The 25,132-nt window shown below is 53.5% G+C and overlaps 1 protein-coding gene and 1 long non-coding RNA gene across 5 annotated transcripts in view; one reads left to right on the forward strand and one right to left on the reverse strand.

Annotated features, from left to right (window-relative positions):
• The window catches only part of LOC144826106 (uncharacterized), a 33,387-nt gene extending 22,981 nt beyond the window's left edge, over nt 1–10,406 (reverse strand). The window contains exon 1 of the long non-coding RNA XR_013609692.1: nt 10,349–10,406. This is a non-coding gene — a long non-coding RNA (uncharacterized LOC144826106). The remainder of the gene's footprint in view (nt 1–10,348) is intronic.
• Nucleotides 1–25,132, forward strand: part of LOC144826104 (uncharacterized) — a 133,377-nt gene that overhangs the window by 5,217 nt on the left and 103,028 nt on the right. The gene's annotated exons all lie outside the window — the stretch shown is intronic.

Genomic DNA, 25,132 nt, shown 5'->3' on the forward strand with positions numbered 1-25,132 from the left:
GTCTCTGCATGACAATGTTCACTTTCTTTCCGAAGTACTTCTCAAGTCTCATTTTCGCTTCCATATAGGGATTATCGACCAGCTCACCATCTGCACCACGTAATTCAGGTAGAAACTTGAATGCATGTTGACCTCCCTTGCCTAGTGAGTTTAGTAAGATTGCTTTTTTCCGTGACAAGGGAAATCTAAGGCCATCAATGGCTTCAAGATAATTTTCAAAGACACCAATCCATTCTTCCCATTCTAAGGTAGGTGTATCTCCCTCGGCCAAAAACGGGGGAGGAGGTGCAATGGTGGAATTTGCTGTCGTGGCCATAGTAATAAGAAACTGTAAGGTAATCAATGCGGAATTAGGCTGAGGCAGGAGAGGTTGTAAATTCAATAAATACGTAGACAGTTCAATGTAGTGTAAAGAGGCTGAATATGATGAATTAGTTCTTTGTAGAAGTGTGAGTTTTAATTATATACTAGGGAGGTAATGAGACAAATAAAAAAAAATTATTATTATTATTTTTTTTTTTTATTCCATTTTCCCAATCTTTATAATTATATTAAATCATTTTTGCCACTTCTAAATATAAAGCGTGAAGATAAAGGAAAAAAATTGTCCTGCACCGTGTCCTTTAACTTCCAGTTATAGTTGGAACGGTTAAATTAAGTCTTTGCGACGTGGTTGGCAATAAAACACACGTCGTGGTTGGCAAATTGAATTGTTGAAAATGGCCGCCGTGCGTGCCGTGAAGACGTAATGACGTGATGCGCGCACAGCTGATGAGTCTCAGCGCGAGTGAAGGTGCGCGTGATACTTTGCGTTGCTTGGCAACGAAGGCTCGGGGAAGGCCGTTAACTGGCAAAATAAATTTCTTCCGCTAAAGAGTGGAAAAACAAGAGTAGACTCACGGCACCTTCCAGACAACAGCGGAAAAGTTCCGGGATGAGCACCGAGTCGCAGAAGGAGCACCCGCAGCACTTCTAGTTTAGCACCAACCGCATGGAAGACGCGATGACAGAGGGCAGGCAACAGGCAGCAGGAAGCGGGGTTCGCAGGATCGTCGCCAAAATATCGTATAGGGATCGGACACCGGAGACCAGGTGAGTGAGGAAAGGCAGGGTTTATTCACGCTAGTGACCAAGTACATAACCTCCTGCCTCAGCAACCGCCAAGTCGGAATGAAGGGAATCTGGAATCCACTGCATGCAATGCATGATTCCAGATTCCACGTTCCATGGCCAGAGGCAGGGCAACATAGAGTACAGCACCCTCCCTACAGCCATAGTGACCACAGCTCATGCCCTCCCATAGTGACCACAGCTCATGCCCTCCCTACAGCCATGGTGACCACAGCTCATGCCCTCCCTACAGCCATGGTGACCACAGCTCAAGCCCTCCCTACAGCCATAGTGACCACAGCTCAAGCCCTCCCTACAGCCATAGTGACCACAGCTCAAGCCCTCTACAGCCATAGTGACCGCAGCTCAAGCCCTCCCTACAGCCATAGTGACCACAGCTCAAGCCCTCCCTACAGCCATAGTGACCACAGCTCAAGCCCTCCCTACAGCCATAGTGACCACAGCTCAAGCCCTCCCTACAGCCATAGTGACCACAGCTCAAGCCCTCCCATAGTGACCACAGGTCAATCCCTCCCTACAGCCATGGTGACCACAGCTCAAGCCCTCCCTACAGCCATAGTGACCACAGCTCAAGCCCTCTACAGCCATAGTGACCACAGCTCAAGCCCTCCCATAGTGACCACAGCTCAAGCCCTCCCTACAGCCATAGTGACCACAGCTCAAGCCCTCCCGACAGCCATAGTGACCACAGCTCAAGCACTCCCTACAGCCATAGTGACCACAGCTCAAGCCCTCCCTACAGCCATAGTGACCACAGCTCAAGCCCTCCCTACAGCCATAGTGACCACAGCTCAAACCCTCCCTACCGCCATAGTGACCACAGCTCAAACCCTCCCTACCGCCATAGTGACCACAGCTCAAGCCCTCCCTACAGCCATAGTGACCACAGCTCAAGCCCTCCCTACAGCCATGGTGACCACAGCTCAAGCCCTCCCTACAGCCATAGTGACCACAGCTCAAGCCCTCCCTACAGCCATAGTGACCGCAGCTCAAGCCCTCCCTACAGCCATAGTGACCACAGCTCACGCCCTCCCTACAGCCATGGTGACCACAGCTCAACCCCTCCCTACAGCCATAGTGACCACAGCTCAAGCCCTCCCTACAGCCATAGTGACCACAGCTCATGCCCTCCCTACAGCCATAGTGACCACAGCTCAAGCCCTCCCTACAGCCATAGTGACCACAGCTCATGCCCCCCCATAGTGACCACAGCTCATGCCCTCCCTACAGCTATGGTGACCACAGCTCAAGCCCTCCCTACAGCCATGGTGACCACAGCTCAAGCCCTCCCTACAGCCATAGTGACCACAGCTCAAGCCCTCCCTACAGCCATGGTGACCACAGCTCAAGCCCTCCCATAGTGACCACAGCTCAAGCCCTCCCTACAGCCATGGTGACCACAGCTCAAGCCCTCCCATAGTGACCACAGCTCAAGCCCTCCCTACAGCCATAGTGACCACAGCTCAAGCCCTCCCTACAGCCATAGTGACCACAGCTCAAGCCCTCCCATAGTGACCACAGCTCAAGCCCTCCCTACAGCCATAGTGACCACAGCTCAAGCCCTCCCATAGTGACCACAGCTCAAGCGCTCCCTACAGCCATAGTGACCACAGCTCAAGCCCTCCCTATAGCCATAGTGACCACAGCTCAAGCCCTCCCATAGTGACCACAGCTCAAGTCCTCCCTACAGCCATAGTGACCACAGCTCAAGCCCTCCCTACAGCCATAGTGACCACAGCTCAAGCCCTCCCTACAGCCATAGTGACCACAGCTCAAGCCCTCCCTACAGCCATAGTGACCACAGCTCAAGCCCTCCCTACAGCCATGGTGACCACAGCTCAAGCCCTCCCTACAACAACACTCTGCAGGACAGGCAGATCAGGCACTGCAAGGATTCAAGGAACTTCTTTTCAAAAAGTCAGCCCCAGAGAAAAAATGACACAGCTGACAGTCCTGCCAAGTGTCACACATCAGGTGTGACACTCACGCATTTGAGTGCGGTGCTCCCTCCGCATCACCGCACTGAAATGCATTGCCACGCATTTTCCCACTAGTCGGCCCCGGCTCTGCTGCAGCCTCCGAGAGACGTGCATCTGCCTTGCAGCCTGGGCTGATCAATAGTTAATCCAGATCTGCTCTCAGCTGGAGTGTCAGAGAGTGTTACAAAAACAATGTAACGCATCTAACTGCCCACCCTGCTGTGTCAATTCACCATGCCTGGCTCCAGACTGCAGCTTTAATGACCCTCTCACTTGACACTGCTGTCAATCATGTAAATGGGGGCGCGGGGGCTGCCCTCTCAGTCGATGCTACTGCCTGGCTGTCAGTCAGTGCCACTGCACACCATGGGGGCGCCTGGGGTATTACCCGGATGTGTGCAGTGCCATCACGTTCGGAAGAAGATTCACATTTATTGAGGCATTAGCGCGGGGGACTTGTTGGAAATGGGATCTCTGGCTGGCCAAGGCTTTCGCCAAAGTCAGTCAGAGACCACCACACCCAAGTCAGGGCAAGGGAGTTACACGCCAAGATAACCCCTACTCACCCTCTAGGTAACGTGGCGCGAGCAGCAAGGCTAAACTTGGAGGCGATGTAAGTTAAGTATTTGCGCACGCACCCCAGCAACAACAACCAAAGGCCCACCACAAAGGAAACTCCACACAAGGTTATATAAAAATAGCCTTTGTATTACACCAAAACACATTAGATAAAACACACTTTACAATGTGCCAGAGGCACGGGCAGAATTTACAAGGGATTATTTACAAGACAGGGCCACCTGGACCACTGTCAGGAATCAGCACTTTTAGAAATAACAATACAATACTTGTAGGCCTAGAACTTAGAACATAGCCTATCAGACAGTACCTTCCGTCCTGGTTGCACGGGATAATGCGAGTGACCTCCTTAGTAAGCTTGAGCGGGCGACCCAGCGAAGCGGCGCGGCTCAGGGGAGAGCGGCGCCACTCACCACCGGGCAGACCCATCCAGACTTCCTGGAGCCTGGCATGCCAGCCAGCTCCAGCCAATCACACTCCAGCACCCTCACTGCACACATATCTCAATGTCCAGAAGTAGCACTTCCCTTCTAGACACATACAAGCCACACATACCGTTGCGCAGCATTCACTCCCACGAGTTCACACATACCAAACTCGAGCCTGCACACCTCACGCATCAGGAACTACCAGGGACACAGACATTCCCCATGCATTCCTATGGGAGGGCAGGCCAATCTCACACATGCACTCAGGGAGAGCACGCACTTTACACTGCGCCACAGTGTCAAAGTGCGCAAAGACCAGAAATCACTATAATTTCAAGGCAAAAAGTTCAGGGGTGACCCTGCCAGAAGGCCCAAGTCCAACAGGACTCAATCTGAGTCAGTCGAAGTCGTCCTCTGCTCTCATGGCCGCGCAAGAGGCTGCATCGGTGATCGGCGCGGGGGCGCGCATTGCTATCAGAGCAGGGGGGCGACTCGAGTGAGTTACATCCCAGCAGCAGTGTCTGGGAGAAAGAAGACTGCTGCTGCAGAGTGAATCATGCAGTGCTGCAGGCCGCAGGTCGTGTCCCTGTGAGCAGCCGGACGGGCCGGTCACAGACGGGAAGAGTCTCTGAACTATGTTCAGTAAGTGTGTTTAGGTACATGAGTCATTTCACGCAATTCTGCAGGGCTGCTCTGTCTCATCATCCTCAGTGAGCCTCCCGAGTCCTCCTTTATCTGCACACAACATTCACAGCACAACAGTTTCCTCAGAGCGGGGGGCGGCTGATGCAACGATTTGGCTTTACTGGCTTAAAGGTTCACTTGACACTGTTTTACTAATGCCAAGGCCACGACACATGACCTCTCACTAATCTTCTGCAAAGCGCCACCGTCTGATAGTTTTCTCTTGCAACTGACAAACGCAGGTATTCTTAAAGGAAACTCAAGTATCGTTGTTTATGTGAATCATTACTTTAAAATACTTACGTTATAACCTGGTTCAATGTAGCAGTGGTGATGGGTGATGTCGCTTTCATGAAAGTGGCGCAGGAGTTCCAAGTTTTTTTGGTGGCGAATCTCTGAGATTACTAGGCGTTGTCATTGATTAACTGTTTGGCTTAACAAACCATTTGTTTTAATTGAAATGTGTACAAGACATAACATTCAACTTCATTAAACTATAGTCATGCTCCCAAAACATGTATTTTATTAGTTATTACGATGTCAAATGTATCTGCCAGGTGTCCCTGTTATCAAAAGAAAGTAGGTCAGTGATCTTGTAATACTTTAGGAGCATTGGGAAGTTTTGAGGCAGGTTTCATACCACAAAAGGGGTAATTTATCTTACTAAATAGGCATAACTGTTGATCTCTGTTCAGTACTTGGTTCTCCAACGGATGTACGACGTTACAACGCATACTTTTACAACGCCTACCTTTACATCGCAAGTTTTACAACGCATACCATTACAACGCATAATGCTTTTGGGCGCTGGATAGTGAATAGTTTAATTTACTATTCCAACTCCAGTCCCCGTGGATAGTAGGGAAGGTGTTGGATAGTACATTTAACCTATTCCCTATCCAAGAGCGCCCCCCAGCGCTATGCGTTGTAATGGTTTGCGTTGTAAAAGTTGCATTGTAATGGTAGTTCATTGTAAAAGTTTCATTGTAAAGGCTGTATACCTTCTCCAACATGCATCAGTAAAAGTGCTGCACATAAGACATTTATATGTCACACGTAAGAAGACTGAATATATGGCTATGTCACATACGCAGGCTCAAACTTTGACAGCTATGTATTAGGTCACTGGTCGCTGCGGCCGTGCCGAAGGTGCGCCAAAGGTAAGCCCGTCTATGCCCGTCCCACCCGCCAACTAAGATCGTCCAATCAAGCCCAAGCCGCAGTCCCGCGCATCCGAAAATCCACCATGGGTGGCAGATCCTTCTCCTTCCTAGCTGCCAAGACCTGGAACTCACTCCCCACCCACCTCCGCCTTACTCAAAACCACATCTCCTTCAGAAAAGAACTTAAAACCTGGCTATTCGACAAATAATGAACGCCTTGAGACCCTATGGGTGAGTAGTGCGCTATACAAATGCCCGAACTTGAACTTGAACTTGAACTGCAATTACTCCAGTTAGTTTAAACAAGAGGCCTGCTATTCTTCGAAAATGCCAGGGGTTAACTTGTTTCACAGTTAAAATTAATATTATGTGTGTGTGAATGATGTGTGGTGATTTCCAGCTGCAACAGAGTCCAAAAGCCAAGCTGTCAGTAAACCATGAAATATGATATTGTGCTGCTCAATTTTAATGCAATTGCTGCAAACGTTTTGTGTCTAACCAGATAAAAACACAATACAGTACTGGTTGGCATAATGGTAAACAGTGGCAACTGTATTATAGCGCTGCGAGGTCCCAGTCTGCTTCAGAATGCACTGTGAATATGCAAGGCTATAAACGTTTTATACGCTATGGCACAGTCATGATGATCAGATCAATACGGTCCTCTTCTGAGCAGCTGCAGTGCCTGCCTGCCCTCCGTTACTGAGAACTGCAGTCACACATTCTATCTCCAGTTATTATGGTTCAATTTCTGGTGCTTTGGGGTAGTTTTAAGATCTTTTTAGCGTTTCTATTGCTCAAATGGCTGTCATTTCTGATATTTATGTGTTTCCCTCGTCTTCATTGCTTGATTTTGCGTGCGAGAAAGTGTCACTCATAGCCATTGAAATGTCACTCATAATATAAAAATGTCACACATAGCAATCTGAAACCTTGGCAGCTATGACAGCATGAGAACCGTCGCTGCACTGGACTAGGTAAAGAAAGCATAGTCTGCAATGTCCCTGTTGGAACTGCCCTACCGTAACACAAGGGAAATAAACTGATGAGCCCAGTTAGAACAGCCCAACCAAAGACCCACAGCAGCGCAGCCTGAGCACGCAACACCCAGGGAGAGGAAAGGTAGCGCGCCAACAGGAGGCAGCATCCGACCCCACCTCAAACAACAAGCGAAAACATGGTCGTCTACAGCTCTGCACCGCACTCGCTCAATGGAAACTGAGGTTGCAAAGCACAGCCAGTACCAGAACTGACTGCACCCAGCTGCCCTGCAAGAAAAGGGCACATGAGAGGTCTACAGTGTCTCTGTCCCTATGCAGCATACCCAATGTGCCACATGGATGCACACACAAGAAACCCGCACCTAGCAAGGAGATGCCAAATGCCCAGGGCTACCCCAGCACAGGAACGTGCCAAGAAGCAAAAGACGGCAAAGACAAGTAATACGCTGAGCCCAAATGTCACACACAAAGATGGACAGGGTGCATGGCACACCACCCCAACGGGCTGCCCAGACTTTGAAAGGAAGAAAGACCATGGCACATCACCAAAGGCCACCAGAAAAGCTTCTCCATCCCAGGCACGCACTGTCCAAGCTCTAGTGACAACACCAAAGACAACTCCCACTAGCAAGAAGAGGACGACCAGCCAAGACAGCAACGTCTTCAGGGAACTGCCCCCAGGAAAAGCGCCAGAAAGACTGGTGCAGAGCACGCACCACACATGGCTGCCCAACGCCACCACCGGTGAAGAGGGTGCATCACCTGCTCCTACTGGTGAACAGGCATGACCGCAAGCCACACCACAGGCACCCCAAGTGCCAGAAGAGAGCATCCACATCTCCATCGACCTCCGAGAAGCCCCGCAGTGGGTCGAAGACCACACAGTGTCCTCCCTTGCACTGCCTCAAGACGGAGTCGGCAGGGACCCAAGAAAGGCAAGAGAAGAGTTGCACACACCACGTGGCAGGACACCACAGCAACAGATACTCCAACAGCACAGCGGCCCGTGACCGGACGTCACAGCGCACAGCGACAAAGGAGCCTGTCATGCAGAGTGAACAGTCCAGACGAGCACACCAGAAGACAGGAAGAAGCAGCCACAAAGACGGCGCAAGCACGAAGCTCCTCGAGCGAAGAGTAGAGGGACCCCGTGAAATCCCTGAGGAGGGGATGGTGCCACTGGAAGTCCCCAAGATGTACACGCAAGTCCTACCAACAGGACAGGCCTGCAATAGGTGCGCAAAAGAAAAGGAAGACCCTCACAAGAGCGACGCAACCAGTGAAATGTCCATGTGGAGCAAACATGAGACAGGTGGCAGGACGCCACATCCAAGGAAAAACCTGGTCGGAAGAAGGAGAAGAGTGTGGCACGATGCCATTCCGCAAAGGAGGACAGAACAGTGGCACAACGCCACAGGGCAGACCACCACCACAGGCGCGCAAGATGAAACAGAGAAGAGCGACAGGACCAAGGACTCGCACCAGCACTGAGGAAGGTGTTCATCCACACAAGCCAGCCACTGGGGTGCAGAGACGTCACTGGAGACAGCTCCGCAGGAGGACCTACTGTAAGCCACTAGCAGCGCAGTCTGCGTCCCAGCTCCACGCTTCACAGTTCGACCCTCCTTTCACCTGTCACCGGCTGCTTGGTATCGATAGCATCACACCTCGCAGCGCACCAGCCTTCAGACAACGGAGCAGTGTCACGAAGTCCCTCAAGTCCTTCTCAATCCCTCAAGTCACCCCGACAGAAGATCGCCGCCTGTCTGCCCACTGAAGAAAACTATCATCTTGTTACCACCATCCAGGTACATCACCACTAAGGAGCATCACACCACCCGAGTAAATCCACTCACCCAGAACAACCGGAGCTCAGAGCGGCGAATCGCCCAGGAACAGTCTGTACACCCCAGTTTATCCAAAGCCTGCCGAAGTCGAGCACACCCGGCCATTGGGCGATCCGCCCTTGGGGACTACACATGACTTGACCGTGGCCCTGTCGAGAGCTTCACAGCAACCCTAAGCGTGGCCTGTGCAACATCCCGCACAGCCCACGCAGTCACGTGGCAGTCCAGGGGACAAGGGCCTCGACGGAGTCCCTGTGCAAAAGGGGTCCGAGTGGGAGAGATGTGTCGGCCGCCGCTCCACGTCAGAACCAGGAAGCACGAAGGTTACGGCTGAAGACTGGTCGCCCCCAAGATCGGCAGACGAAAACAGGGCACCCGAGTCCAGACGGGGAGGACGTCCAGACCATGACACCACCCTCGGAGGCTACATGAGTGACTTGGCTGTGAGTCCGTTGGCAGTTCCTCAGCGACGCCTTTGCGCGGCTTCTGCAAAGCCCCGCACGGTCCACACGGTCCCATCTCAGCCAGCAGGGAAAGCCTTCCATGAGGCTCCAGTGGCAGTGGAGTCCAAGCAAGAGAGGCAAGTCGAACGTCGCTCAGCTGTCAGGAGCAGGAGAGTCACCGAGAGCGACACCCCGCAGGAAGGCCTCACTCACCGAGATTGTCTCCGACACCGAAGTGGATTTCACCACAGCTCCAGATGCATCGACACAAAAAGTTGTACATATGAACTTCACCACTGCGAGACCAGGCCGGTCTACAAAACGTCGACTAGGCGAAGGAGGCATCCTGGCGATGCGTTCAAGAACTTTAACACTGCCCAGCAGACAGCCTGTCGAGACTCATTTGGTGGTGATTTTTGCTTAGTTGTTTTTCTTACAGGTTTGACTTTTGTTTGTTTTTGCTTCATTAAAATTTGGGAGGGATGTAGTATCCGGCTGGATACGTTCTAGTGGTCTGCCTATGATGTCACACACTGTACACCCACCCACCACAGGCGTCACCAGTCAGGTGACCCTGTTAATAAAAGGGGCCGGAGTGCACGTGCTCCTGGCCAGTTCCACCCAGTACCTCACTGTGTCCGTGTCGCAATTACTTAACCAGCATGTGGGCCTAGCGCCCGATGTTACAGCCCCGACAGGGATGGGGCACACCCCCCGCCCCCACGGGGAGACAATGAAACAAGAGCAGCGCCACAGGCAGTTTGAACCTTTTTTCCCTCTCCGTCTCGAGGCTGCACTTGGAATTCATAAATGTCATAAAGACCCCATTTGCAGTGTTTTGTTTCTGCAGCTCCCAGGGGGGCAATGACGGCGCCGTCCGCACACCCCACACGCTCCGGGCCCCGGGGTTCACGGTTCGAGCCCCGGCGGCGACAGATACAAGGTCATTATTATTATTATTATCGGCGGTTTCAGGGGCAGAGTTAGGGCTCTTGTAATGTCCTCTTGTCTTCAGTTCTGTTCCTCTTGTGAAGCCTCCGACCCCTTCGGGGAAAGTCCGCGCGAGATAAAAACACATCAATAAAATAAATACCTTTGGCGGCCCCCCCCTGCCCTCTCCTGTCCTCTCTGCTACTCGCCTCGGCCGCTCTGCTTTTCTCGCTCGTGCTGACTCTATCGTCACTGACCCGGAAGCGGAAACCCGTCCTGTGCTGCTTGGTGAGCTCCGGAAGTGGCGTCATCATTGAGCGTGCAGGGCCTCCTGCCGGCGGAGAGCAGGACCCCCCTCAGATTCATTCATTCGTATGAGATCCCTGCACGAGGCTCAACCCCCCGTGAGAGCTGAGGGCTTGGCCCGCGCGGGTCAGAGGTCACGGGGGGGGGGTTCTGCCTCTAACTTATGATGGTTAACAAAACCCAAGAGTCCCGCCTCGCAGCAGGAGCAACACTCTGCAAACCACGCCCTCAACTGCATGGACCACGCCCCCTTTAAGACACCCCTTCCCCCCTGCACACAATAAACACAAGGACATCAAGAGACTCCATCTAGACCTGGATGAATCTGGAACTCACTTCCGCCTCAGCTCCGGACCACCACCTCCTCCCAGGCCTTCAAAACAGACCTCAAACTTCTCCTCATTCAAAGACACTTCCAAATTAACTCATGCTCTCTCTGTTATCTGAAGGAAGTCCTTTTAGTGTAGAAATTTCTATTCTCCAGGACTATGGAAGTACCTTCCCAGTGTGTTCTTGTGGTTGGAGTGTCTGCCATTTATTGCAGTATTACCCTTTTACCTGTGTTTGATACTCTTTTGTAACATACACACGTCACTTTTCTCTTGTAACACACTGTTTGCTACCTCTTACATTTTGTTTGCTTTCGATACTTGCACATGTGCCACCATTGCCTACGTAACTTTTGTTCTTGTGCTTGAGTGTCCTCCATTTATTGCAATATTATACCTCTACTTGTACTTTGTTCGCTTTTGTAACCTGCACACATGTCTCTTTTTCCTCCTGTAATGCACCGTTTGCTACCTCTTGTATTTTGTTTGCTCCAATTGTCACTTTTCCCTCATGTAACGTATCATTTGCTTTTGTAATTAGTTCTCCTCATGGATCAGTTCTGTTCCTGTTGTGAAGCGCTCTAACGCCTTCGGGTAAAGTCCACGCTATATAAAAGCGCATAAATAAATTACCAGAGCAGCAGGGCTCGAGTCCGGGTACCACAAGGGTACACAGCGTCCCCCCACTTATTTTACCGGGGGGACGCCGTCCCCCCCTGCCAAACAGCGAAACTTCAGTCTTTGGCCTCTCTGGGATGAGGAGCTTGGCACCTTTTGTGACATCACTTCCTGTTGTGACATCACTTCCGGTGACAGCGTCCCCCCACTTCTTTTTTTACGACTTGTGCCCTGCAGAGCAGTGAAGGATCTGCCCCCCCCCTGAGGAACCTGCCTCCCCCCTCCAAGGGACCTGCCCCCTCCCCCTCCGAAAAACGCATTGTTCAAAATCTCTGGAGACAGGCACCCAAGAGGCCTCGTCTTTACCCACAACCATCCCTGGGGAGTGTCCCTATAGGTGCAATGATCAGACAACAACACAGATGCCTGAGGAGGGGGCGACCACCCGGAATGCAAAGCAACACAATGCACACATGCTCCATGCTGCTGCACGCCACAGCCATGTTTGGCTACAACTACTACAGGGGAGAAGAGGGCGAATGCCCAGACAAGAAGGTGTGTCGATTGAGTCTTAGGTTATAGGGGCCAGGGTGACATGGGTCTAGGGCCCGCAGCCGGCTTGTGATGGAGCTAGGGCCCGCAGCCGGCTTGTGATGGAGCTAGGGCCCGCAGCCGGCTTGTGATGGAGCTAGGGCCCGCAGCCGGCTTGTGATGGAGCTAGGGCCCGCTGGTGGCTTGTGATGGAGCTAGGGCCCGCAGCCGGCTTGTGATGGGGCTAGGGCCCGCAGCCGGCTTGTGATGGAGCTAGGGCCCGCAGCCGGCTTGTGATGGAGCTAGGGCCCGCAGCCGGCTTGTGATGGAGCTAGGGCCCGCAGCCGGCTTGTGATGGGGCTAGGGCCCGCAGCCGGCTTGTGATGGAATAGGGCCCGCAGCCGGCTTGTGATGGGGCTAGGGCCCGCAGCCGGCTTGTGATGGGGTTAGGGCCCGCAGGTGGCTTGTGATGGAATAGGGCCCGCAGCCGGCTTGTGATGGGGCTAGGCCCGCTGGTGGCTTGTGATGGAGCTAGGGCCCGCTGGTGGCTTGTGATGGGGCTAGGGCCCGCAGCCGGCTTGTGATGAAGCCAGGGTCCGCAGCCGGCTTGTGATGGAGCTAGGGCCCGCAGGTGGCTTGTGATGGAATAGGGCCCGCAGCCGGCTTGTGATGGGGCTAGGGCCCGCAGCCGGCTTGTGATGGGGCTAGGGCCCGCAGCCGGCTTAAGATGGAGCTAGGGCCCGCAGCCGGCTTGTGATGGAGCTAAGGCCCGCAGCCGGCTTGTGATGGGGCTAGGGCCCGCAGCCGGCTTGTGATGGAGCTAGGGCCCGCAGGTGGCTTGTGATGGAATAGGGCCCGCAGCCGGCTTGTGATGGGGCTAGGGCCCGCAGCCGGCTTGTGATGGAGCTAGGGCCCGCTGGTGGCTTGTGATGGAGCTAGGGCCCGCAGCCGGCTTGTGATGGGGTTAGGGCCCGCAGGTGGCTTGTGATGGGGTTAGGGCCCGCAGGTGGCTTGTGATGGAATAGGGCCCGCAGACGGCTTGTGATGGGGCTAGGGCCCGCAGCCGGCTTGTGATGGAGCTAGGGCCCGCTGGTGGCTTGTGATGGAGCTAGGGCCCGCAGCCGGCTTGTGATGGGGTTAGGGCCCGCAGCCGGCTTGTAATGGAGCTAGGGCCCGCAGCCGGCTTGTGATGGGGTTAGGGCCCGCAGCCGGCTTGTGATGGGTCTAGGGCCCGCAGCCGGCTTGTGATGGGTCTAGGGCCCGCAGCCGGCTTGTGATGGAGCTAGGGCCCGCAGGTGGCTTGTGATGGAGCTAGGGCCCGCAGCCGGCTTGTGATGGGGTTAGGGCCCGCAGCCGGCTTGTGATGGGGCTAGGGCCCGCAGCCGGCTTGTGATTGAGCTGGGGCCCGCAGCCGGCTTGTGATTGAGCTGGGGCCCGCAGCCGGCTTGTGATGGAGCTAGGGCCCGCAGCCGGCTTGTGATGGGGCTAGGGCCCGCAACCGGCTTGTGATGGGGCTAGGGCCCGCAGCCGGCTTGTGATGGAGCTAGGGCCCGCAGCCGGCTTGTGATGGGGCTAGGGCCCGCAGCCGGCTTGTGATGGAGCTAGGGCCCGCAGCCGGCTTGTGATGGAGCTAGGGCCCGCAGCCGGCTTGTGATGGAGCTAGGGCCCGCAGGTGGCTTGTGATGGGGCTAGGGCCCGCAGGTGGCTTGTGATGGAATAGGGCCCGCAGCCGGCTTGTGATGGGGCTAGGGCCCGCAGCCGGCTTGTGATGGGGCTAGGGCCCGCAGCCGGCTTGTGATGGGGCTAGGGCCCGCAGCCGGCTTGTGATGGGGTTAGGGCCCGCAGGTGGCTTGTGATGGGGTTAGGGCCCGCAGGTGGCTTGTGATGGAATAGGGCCCGCAGCCGGCTTGTGATGGGGCTAGGCCCGCTGGTGGCTTGTGATGGAGCTAGGGCCCGCTGGTGGCTTGTGATGGGGCTAGGGCCCGCAGCCGGCTTGTGATGGAGCCAGGGTCCGCAGCCGGCTTGTGATGGAGCTAGGGCCCGCAGGTGGCTTGTGATGGAATAGGGCCCGCAGCCGGCTTGTGATGGGGCTAGGGCCCGCAGCCAGCTTGTGATGGGGCTAGGGCCCGCAGCCGGCTTAAGATGGAGCTAGGGCCCGCAGCCGGCTTGTGATGGAGCTAAGGCCCGCAGCCGGCTTGTGATGGGGCTAGGGCCCGCAGCCGGCTTGTGATGGAGCTAGGGCCCGCAGGTGGCTTGTGATGGAATAGGGCCCGCAGCCGGCTTGTGATGGGGCTAGGGCCCGCAGCCGGCTTGTGATGGAGCTAGGGCCCGCTGGTGGCTTGTGATGGAGCTAGGGCCCGCAGCCGGCTTGTGAAGGGGTTAGGGCCCGCAGGTGGCTTGTGATGGGGTTAGGGCCCGCAGGTGGCTTGTGATGGAATAGGGCCCGCAGACGGCTTGTGATGGGGCTAGGGCCCGCAGCCGGCTTGTGATGGAGCTAGGGCCCGCTGGTGGCTTGTGATGGAGCTAGGGCCCGCAGCCGGCTTGTGATGGGGTTAGGGCACGCAGCCGGCTTGTAATGGAGCTAGGGCCCGCAGCCGGCTTGTGATGGGGTTAGGGCCCGCAGCCGGCTTGTGATGGGTCTAGGGCCCGCAGCCGGCTTGTGATGGAGCTAGGGCCCGCAGGTGGCTTGTGATGGAGCTAGGGCCCGCAGCCGGCTTGTGATGGGGCTAGGGCCCGCAGCCGGCTTAAGATGGAGCTAGGGCCCGCAGCCGGCTTGTGATGAGGCTAGGGCCCGCAGCCGGCTTGTGATGGAGCTAGGGCCCGCAGGTGGCTTGTGATGGAATAGGGCCCGCAGCCGGCTTGTGATGGGGATAGGGCCCGCAGCCGGCTTGTGATGGAGCTAGGGCCCGCTGGTGGCTTGTGATGGAGCTAGGGCCCGCAGCCGGCTTGTGATGGGGTTAGGGCCCGCAGGTGGCTTGTGATGGGGTTAGGGCCCGCAGGTGGCTTGTGATGGAATAGGGCCCGCAGACGGCTTGTGATGGGGCTAGGGCCCGCAGCCGGCTTGTGATGGAGCTAGGGCCCGCTGGTGGCTTGTGATGGAGCTAGGGCCCGCAGCCGGCTTGTGATGGGGTTAGGGCCCGCAGCCGGCTTGTAATGGAGCTAGGGCCCGCAGCCGGCTTGTGATGGGGTTAGGGCCCGCAGCCGGCTTGTGATGGGTCTAGGGCCCGCAGCCGGCTTGTGATGGGTCTAGGGCCCGCAGCCGGCTTGTGATGGAGCTAGGGCCCGCAGGTGGCTTGTGATGGAGCTAGGGCCCGCAGCCGGCTTGTGATGGGGTTAGGGCCCGCAGCCGGCTTGTGATGGGGCTAGGGCCCGCAGCCGGCTTGTGATTGAGCTGGGGCCCGCAGCCGGCTTGTGATGGAGCTAGGGCCCGCAGCCGGCTTGTGATGGGGCTAGGGCCCGCAACCGTCTTGTGATGGGGCTAGGGCCCGCAGCCGGCTTGTGATGGGGCTAGGGCCCGCAGCCGGCTTGTGATTGAGCTGGGGCCCGCAGCCGGCTTGTGATGGAGCTAGGGCCCGCAGCCGGCTTGTGATGGGGCTAGGGCCCGCAACCGGCTTGTGATGGGGCTAGGGCCCGCAGCCGGCTTGTGATGGGGCTAGGCTGCAGGATGACCTGGGCGTCCTTCCCATCCGGGGCTGACCCGGCCCCTCTCCTGCGGCATCCGCGGCTGCACTGGCGACCAAAGTTTAGTGGCATGGCCGCTCCGGTGCCAGGCGTACGACTGCTGCGCACCCAGGGGTTGCTGAGGCTCATTGGGGTGTGAAGAGACTTGTCTGCCAGCACACATTTAACTTGCATTTATGTAGACAATGTAGCCAAGTAATAACCCCGGGCCCTACACATCTGTTACAGAGCTGGGCTCTTCTCTCCGGGGGCCTCTGGGGCTCAGCAGTATTTCCACTCCCATCGAGGCACCTGGGACATGGTCTTCATTTTGTGCAAGAACGTCGCGGTTCTTTGACCGCGAGTGACACTTTCACTATTACCACGGGGCATGCAGGTGGTTTAGCACTGCTTCTGCTGTCTGTCGGTGGTAAGATATAACCAGAACTCTGTTGACCAGGAATATGCAATATTTTAAACCACCACAGTACGGGGAAAGAGTTTAGTCTTTGATTTAATGTCCAATTAACGGTGACTGTATAGAGTTAGAGTTCTTTTCCTAAATGTTGTAGTTTGAAGAGCACTGATCGTGGGAATGGAATCCTGTTGAACGTTCAGTGATCACCTGCAGGCGAGCGTTATCAAAATACATTTATGACACGTGTTGTGGCACTTGATAGCGTTGACATCAATAGAATTTCATGCAGGGGAAGCTTAGCAGATAAATGAAGGTAAGCATAGTTGGGTATTTAGGAACAGTACTTGCCTCTCAAATGCGAATCTTTCAGCGGCCTTGTGTTATTCTTCCCCTCCTTTCATCTTTTGCTAGGGGAGGGGTAGAGGGGTTTGCGATTAAGTATATCAGGTGCCCCACATCCAGGCTACTGGGCCACTTTTTGCTCACTGGAGGAGCTCACATAGGATACTAGGAACAATACAATTATCCCTAACATTCATATTAATAAAAAGGTATAAAGTGCAACCTTGGTCAGATGCCTCTGAAATGGATTGACCTGGTTAGGTACTAGGATGACCTTCCATCATTTATATACAGAGCAGTTTAAGTGATTTACTTTTTGTGTGTTTTACTGCAGGGGGGTGGGGACTACTTCACTCTCAACCCAGCCGGTATAAGCACAGGGATACACCCCTTTTCAGACTCAGGGCTCGACAAATCCACTCGACCGCTCGCATTTGCGAGGTAAATTTTATGAGGTCGAGCTATTTTTAGGTTCTACTCGCCCTTTCTGGCGAGTAGGAAAATATACTAACTTTTGTCCTTCATCTTTGAAAACGGAGCATATGTGACAAGATAACAAGATTTAAAGGCCTTTTTATTGCTCACAAAGCAAATGAGCAAAAAAGATGCCTTTAAATCTTGTTATCTTGTCACATTTGCTCCACTTTCAGAGACGGAGGTCAAGTAGGTTACTGTTAGGTCGAGGAGATTTTTTAAGGTACTAGTCCTGCAGGACTAGTACCATTTTTCAGATTTGTCGAGCCCGACTTGTACCTGGCTTTAGGTCCAGCCCGTTTCGTTGAAAACCCTAGGAGAGAAAGTCAACCCTGGACTTCCAAAAGTGACGTAATTGCCCACCTATGAGAACTTGCAGGACCAAGTTTACTGGGGCTATATGAGAGCGGGGGTTCCTGGTCCGCAGCCCCGTCCTTACTGGGCGTCTCCAGCGCTTGTGACAGTCTGCCACCAGTTGGCGCGGTCTGTCCAGATTCAGTGATGACCACTACAACAGGCATTGAATAATTCAATCACATTGGATTTACGATTGCCTGCTGCCCAAACCATTCTCGTACTGAGGGGGCCTGGAATAGTCTGCATTGTCACACTCGGTCAAGTGTCAGGATTAGCAGTTGGGATGTTACTGCGAGTGGCAACACAGCGGGAGCAATGTGAGGGGCAAAGGGCACATTGGTTTGCGGTGCAAGATACTTACCCCGTTAGGTATACACCTGGGCCAGCATATGGGGACAATTCCTGCAATAGAGGAGCATGCTTGTTAATCAGTACTTTGTTTCATTCTCCTTGAGCAGGGGGCATAGGGAACCTTTTACTTTGGCCATACCATCAGATGGTGTGCCGCCCCCTCAGCCTTTCACCCTGGAGAGCACTAGGAGGAAGGCTGAGCTGCCAGCTTACAGGGGTGATAAGCTACCAGGGCACGCACACTTTTGGTTGGTGTTGGTAAGGCATCCGGAATGTTATGCTAGCAGGAAGGTACTTAGCTGGCCCCTCACTCAAGGAGCCAGGTCTTACACACATGTCCCTTTAGCAGGGGGCAGATTGAATTGTTCTTGGGGGGCCCCTTTTGCTAAGGCCATCCCATCAGATAGTGTGCCACCCCCTCAGCCTTTCACCCTCCTGAGGCCGATAAAACGAGTACCTCCGAGTTGGGTAGCAATAATAACCTGTTAATCAGTGCCAGGATATCCCTCGGGGTGACGGTGCACAAACACGCCCAGGTTAGGTTTGGAATAGCCCAGATCAACCACTGGAGGCAAGCTTTCTTCACATTGCGGTAAGGACAGGGAACTAACACATGGCGAGCCAATGGATTTTGGATCTTGCACAACAGTAATAATGGACTGACATTTACTTTTGACAGGCCAGAGTGCAAACAATTGCACATTTATTAGTCTTATGATTCCTCTAGACCTGCACAACATCACATATATTGAGCATTCAGGACACATGCTATATGTTCCACCTACCCGGTAGAGGGAACCACAAATCTTCAGCAATGTTAAACATTATTGGTCAAGAGGGCGAGTAGTGGTTTGCAACCAGACACCTGCAGCAGTGATTGCCACTATACAGCAAGGAAATGAAGGGAAAAAGGACTGGAAGGTCCCAATGGGTGCCTGCCACATGGCCACTTGTAGGTTGTTTATGGCGATTCCTAAGGGCATAGGAAGGGTCATGGCAAAGTAAACCTGGACCGATTCACCTGCTGGGGTTGGTGGTGGTGGTCCCTACCTCTTTTCACAGGATCACTCCCTGTCGGGTCTATCTAACGATCATCCCAATTAGCATGTAGTACTGCAAGAATTTGAACAGGGTCAAACAGGCAGGGGACTGACTTGGGCAGGCACAAAAGACAGTCCCCCTAGGGTCCAGGACCATGCAGCAACATTGCTTCATCGCAGTTGTATCAACCATCCCGGGGAGGGGCCAACCTGTGGCCAGTTAACGGGATCATCCCTCGGCATAACCAGGGTGTGCACCGGTACAGCTACGCATCATCAGTCGTCACCCTTAGTAGGATGGGGATTGGAGTCTGTCCCCCCTGTTCTCACCACCCCCTTGCCGGCTTCCTGGTATACACTAACAAAGGTTTGGCATAGGGCCTCTCATGCCAGGGTTGGGGCATAAGGAGGGTGACGCAGCAGCAATAGATCACTGTCAGACGGGGAGGAACCTGCAGGCATTTGAAAAATAAAGGGCAGGCTAGTTGTGCGTATTATTTTCTCCAGGGTCCCACTGGCCAAAGCATGGCCCCTGCTTGACACACCGCGATACCTCTAACTACCGCTGGCTTATGGGCTACATCGCTAGTTTTTTCAGTCAGCCTGGCGGGTTGCGCTAGATTGTCATGCTTATGAAGCAGAACACGGGGTCAGGTGCAATGCTATGGCATTACTGGGCCATGCAAGGGCAGAGGGGTACAGTACCAGGAACCGCATGATCTCTGAAGCCAGCTATGGGCAATCAGCAGCGGAGCGCATCAGGCAGGGGGGGACGATGGGAATTCCAAGGTTTTAAAAGGTACAGCTGTCCGGAGCAACCCCGGGGAGTGGCCGGAAGACAGGTTAAGGTATCATGTGCAGGCAAACTTGGAGTATTCCAAAGGCACACTGTGAAGCACCAGAAGTGTGATTGGGTGCAGTGTTATTCTGCAACTATGTGACAGCTGGAGTAGTTGTTTATACTGGTGTACAGTTTTCAATAAAGGGTGTTAACAACCTAGCATTCCTTTATTTTGCCAGGATCAAAGGTCTGGGTGAAGGGCTGTCCGTGCGTCCTGTGATTGATGCGACGGGTGGAATTCTAGAAATGGAGGCAGGGGTTTCCACCACTGACTTAGTTGGTTGAGGGGCCCTGAGCTAGAACTGCTTGCTGGAGAAACCGCGGCCCTCCACTGAGATAATTTGGTTGAGGTGCCCAGGCATGCGCTGGAACTGCTTGCTGGAGAAACTGCGGCACGGACTGGGGGGTCTCCCCTCCCAACAGTATGGTCATACACCGGGGAGGCATAATTGTACTTTCCCGGGTGGGAGGGCACTGCAGCCAGTAATGAAATCCTCCTGGTGTAAGTTAGGCAACCTATGGTGGGCCTGGGTGTTATGATGGGCAGAGATAACACCACTTGGATTGTAGTGAGGGGCTAGGTCAGAGGTTGCTGGTGATTCCTCACACAGGAGAGTTTACCGTGCCAGGCGCAGATTCGATGTACAGGAGGTTTGGTCCATCAGGCATGGCCTGCTGCATGCTAAGTCCACTGGGAGTTTGAAAGAGGATGGGGCAACCCTCTCAGAGTGGGCATAGGCTTGTTTTGCTAGACATGGGAGAGGCCCTGGAATCAGCAAGATGGAGGTGAAGAGGCCTACCTTGGTGGGGGGCCCTGGTTGTGACGGTGGCCACACCCAGAGGTTTTTAGGTCAAGCTGGCGTCGGCTGCGCACATGCGCAGTTGAGCTCGCGAGATTTAATGTTTTAGAGGTAGTTTCACTACGAGGGTTAAGCCCCGCCCCTCTTTTCCATTGGCTGGCGTCACTGTTCATGCTAAACGGTGGCCAGCCTTTGGAAAAGAGGTCCCAGTGACGTACTCTTTTCTCTTTTAGCCTCGTCTTTTTCAGACTGGCTTCCTTGACTTACGTGTGTGGTAAAAGGTTTGTTATCTTCTTTATGGTGCGAAACAGATCAGACTCCCCAGGATATTGCGGCATGGATTAGCAAATTTAGCGGCACAAATATGGAAATTTAGCGGCACAAATAAGGAAATTTAACGGCATTTCTGAGGCACTTTATTTTACTCCTAATCATTCATTTTCGGTCTGAAAACAATGGAAACTCTTTTAGCAGAATATTCCACTTTGCAATAGGCATGTTTAAAGTGTCTGCAGCCCTACGGAAGCACAGCTCCAGTCCTAACCTCGCGGGAGGGAGCTGGATTTCTCCCTAGGATGTTCTAGTGCTCATGTATGTACCCCTACCGCTGCCTCCCGAATCTGTGAGGCAGGACACCTCTTCCTCAGGCACCCTAGGGCAGAGGATCGTATGGCTGATCCAAATAAGTAAGACGGACTGCATAGGGAGGTCACCTCCTGCTTTCTGGTTATTTCACTAATTTGTTTAAATATACATTAATTGGTGCATTCTTCACCTTTAAAAAATGGTAGAGCATATTAATAACTTCTTCAAGTGCTCAACGTCCATGGAAAGCACCAGCCCACTCATGGACTCACCTGCACTTTATTCTACAAATCTCCTAAAACTTAATCGTAAATGGAAGTCTTGTCTACCTACCACCCGGACCACGATCTACCTTCACCAGCCTCATCACAGACTTCATTGCTCCCGCTTACAATCGACTCCAGAGCCTTCATACTCCTCAGCGACCTCAACTTTCACCTGGAAGATCGAACCGACCCCTGCTTCACAACACTCCTTGAAAGCCTCAACAACATTGGACCAATCCAACGAGTAACTGAACCAACACACATTGCAGGACACATACTGGACCACATCTTCACCACAAGTTATAGCATCAAGTATAACTCCACATCACCATTCATATGGACTGATCACTGCATCATCCACTTCCAAAACAACACACCAAAGGTCAACATGACCACCAATGCCAGCCTTAGAATACTGAGCCCAGGTCAACCAACACCCCATGGATTACCTCAAAGATATCAGCAACTTCTTTAACTGGGTCAAAAACTATGGAGTCTCCCATTGCACCCATCAAACACAACAGTCAAAGAAGCCTGCGTCAACAGCATCGCACCCTCCCACGAACTCTGCAACAACCTATCAAACTTCTTCAACCACAAAATCACAAGCATATAGCAAATTCACACAGCTACTAAGCCCTAACGATCTCATCACCAGCCTTCCCATCCACAACCAATTTATTTATTTGTCGGATTTGTAATGAGCATAGCTGCCCCAGCGACAGGGCGTCCCAGCGCGAACCACAAACTCCAAGACAAGAACCGGAAAGCAGACGGGTTATACAGGCAAATGCCAGGTCTTTATGGCTTTCCGGAAAGCAAGATGATTCTGGAAGGCTCTGATGGAAACAGGGAGCGAATTCCAGAGTTGCGCGGCCAAACTTCGAAAGTAACGACCACCCGCTCCGGCTTTCCAAACACGCGGAGTGCGGACCAGCGCTGAGTCGGCAGATCTCAAAGGACGCTGCAGCACGTAAAACTCTAACAGACCAGCCAACCCCAGGGGTGCCTGATGCGTCAGGAACCTACGCGCCACACAGAGCGACTTAAATTGAATGCGCTTCTCAACAGGCAACCAATGAAGTTTGCGAAGCACGTGAGAAACTGAGCAAGATTTCGGGAGAGCCACCAGCATGTGGGCCGCTGCATTCTGTGCTCTCTGTAGACGCTTAACACTAGTCTTGTTGGCACCCAGGTAGAGGCGGCTGCCATAATCCAGTCTGGATAGGATTGTAGCTTAAATAATGGTTTGGCGTACTTTTGGAGGAAAGAAACCCAGCAGCGGCTTCAGGGCACGCAGAAACCAAAACACGCCCCAGCCACTACCTTTGATTGGGCGTCAAACGTCAGACCACTGTCAAACCAAACGCTTAGGTTTTTCACTGTCTCCTTAGGCAGGGGGGCAGGTTTAAGGCGATCCGGCCAACATTGCTCTTACCACAACCCTCGATCCTTCCCAAACAGTGAAACCTCGGACTTACTGGCGTTCAGCTGCAAACAGTTTAACGCCACCCAGTCTGCCATTGCTGAAAGATCCTCTTTAAACTTCGTCAGATTGGTGCACCTTTTTTTGGAGAAAGCGATCACCAGCTGGGTGTAGTCAGCATACGACACCAGTGACAGGCCCCTTCCCTTCGCTTGCGCGGTCAAAGGCCGGACATAGATCTTGAACAGTAGGGGGCTTAACACTGAGCCCTGCGGCACCCCCTGATGCAAAGCAAACTCTTTGGAATGGAAAGGAGGCACAAGAACTTGAATGACCTCCCCCCCAGAAAAGACCGGAGCCAATTCAAAGTCACATCCCTAATGCCTATTTCCTGAAGGCATCTTAAAAGTATCACATAGGAGACAGTTTCAAAAGTGGCACTTAGGTCCAGAAGGACCAAGGCCGCTAGTCACCATCATCCAGATTAGCTCGGATGGCCTCCGTAACTACCAGCACAGCAGACTCAGTGCTATGGCGGGCTCGGAAACCATGTTGAGATGGATCAAGGATGGCATTCTGTTCAATAAACTTAGAGAGAATGGAGTTCACGTGCGATCAGCCAGTTTCGACAGGAAAGGCAATTGGGAAATAGGGTGGTAATTGGTTGACTCCACAGGGTCCAGGGAGGGTTTTTTGAGCAAAGGGATGACCTTAGCATGTTTCCACGCCCTCGATACAGAAGCTGATGCCAAAGAAAGATTGACCAAGTCAATATTCAGCAGGGAGAGGAAAGTGTGGAACTGGCAGAAGTGGGCAGGTGTCAACGGGTCGGCCGGCGAACCCGATTTGATCTTCAAACAGAGGGCCTCAAACTCCATCTGTGACAGCAGAGGAAAAGATGACAAGGTATTTTCCACGATGGAACACGTGGCCTCCAAAGCCACTGTCTCAGGGGGCGAAGTCAGGGTGGGTAAACCAAGGTAAATCTTTTTGACTTTGTTCACAAAATACCGAGCTAGCTCATTGCACTGCTGATCAGAGGAGATCGATGAGGTCCCTGTGGTACCACCGCTCTTCATGCCCTTCCGCACGAAGAAGATTGTCTTGGTGGGGTTAGTACTAGCCAGGATTTTGTCGGCCACGTACTCCACCAAGCTCGCTGAATGAGCTTGTGGTACTGTTTAATAGCGGCTCGATATTCAGTTTTTGCTACCCCATCATAAGAGCGTCTCCAAGCACGTTCCAACTGCTTGCAGCCCTTTTTGGCTAGGACTAGTGAGTCATTAAACCAGGGTTTAGATGGCCTGCGGTTTTTCTTCCCCAGCCTAGCTGGGATGCAGCTATCCAAGCCTAGGGTTACCCACTCATTGAAGCCAGAGTTTGCCACCTCCACGTCCAGTGGCAGCTGGGGCCTATGGCTAGACAGCCGTGCTGAAGGAAAGCCCAAGTCTAACTTATGCCAAGGGCGTTTTAAGACTGGAGCAGGACGGGTCAGGTCACCTTTCCCCAACAGCCCAACAGCCGCAGCGAAAAGGAGACCAAGAAATGGCCGGTCCAAACCTGTGGGACGGGCGGCAAGATTGTGAGGGAACTTAAATTGGAGAATATGGGATCCAGCAGGTGGCCGGCGCCGGCGGTGAGGGCGCAGACGGGCTTGCCTTTGGTGTGCCTTTGGCACGACAGTGGCGCGTCCGCTGCGGGTCACGGCTGTGCCATTATTTCAAGCGTCAGCAAAAAAACAGCTGCCCCGCTGACCTGTGCACCTCCCAAGATGGCGGTCTCACTCCGACCGTCCTGGGCAAGATGCCACCAATCACCCCGTCAAGCCACCACACAGCCCTTTGGAGCCTTCCCCACAGCAACCAAGGAACAGCAGCCGCAGGTGCTTGTAATGAGGTAATTGCGGCACGCGATTTAAAAAGTTTTAAAACAAAATGCAGATTTTCAGCTAAGCAGGATAAAACAGTAATTTATTTATTATTTATTTTGTATATTTATATAGCGCAGTCCTGTCGCCCCAAGGGCATCCTGGCGCTTGAAATCCAGTCAACCACACCACCCCTGCTCAGCCAGTTCTAGGGAAAAGGTGCGTTTTTAGGGCTTTCCTAAACGGGAGGTAATCCCTATGACTTCTCAAAGGGAGTGGCAGGGATCTCCAAAGTTTGGCCGTTGCGACACTAAACGAGCGGCCACCCATCCTAGTTCTTTGGAACCTCGGAACCACAAGCAATAGGGCCGAAGAAGAGCGAAGGGTCCGCGGGGCAGAGTACCAAGCAAACATATTTTGCAATGGCACTGGGCCCTGTTGGTGTACCGCCTTAAATACTAGACACGCCGCTTACACTACCCGCAAGTGCACCGGCAACCAGTGTAAATCCCTTAGGGCTAGGGTGGAGGAGCTCAGGTGAGGGCGAGAAAGAGCCAACTTAGCGGCCATGTTCTGCACCCGTTGTAACTTCCCCAGCAGGTTTTTTGGTGCCTCCAGGAGTAACGCATTGCAGTAGTCTAAGCGACACAGTATGGTCCCGCGAACTATTTCCGGCCTGGCCTGTGCAGGGAGAAGGGGCAGGACTTTGCGTAACATGCGTAGCAGCATCATGCAC

The sequence above is a fragment of the Lissotriton helveticus genome, chromosome 3_2 (genome assembly GCF_964261635.1).
Source record: "Lissotriton helveticus chromosome 3_2, aLisHel1.1, whole genome shotgun sequence".
Taxonomy (NCBI): domain Eukaryota; kingdom Metazoa; phylum Chordata; class Amphibia; order Caudata; family Salamandridae; genus Lissotriton; species Lissotriton helveticus.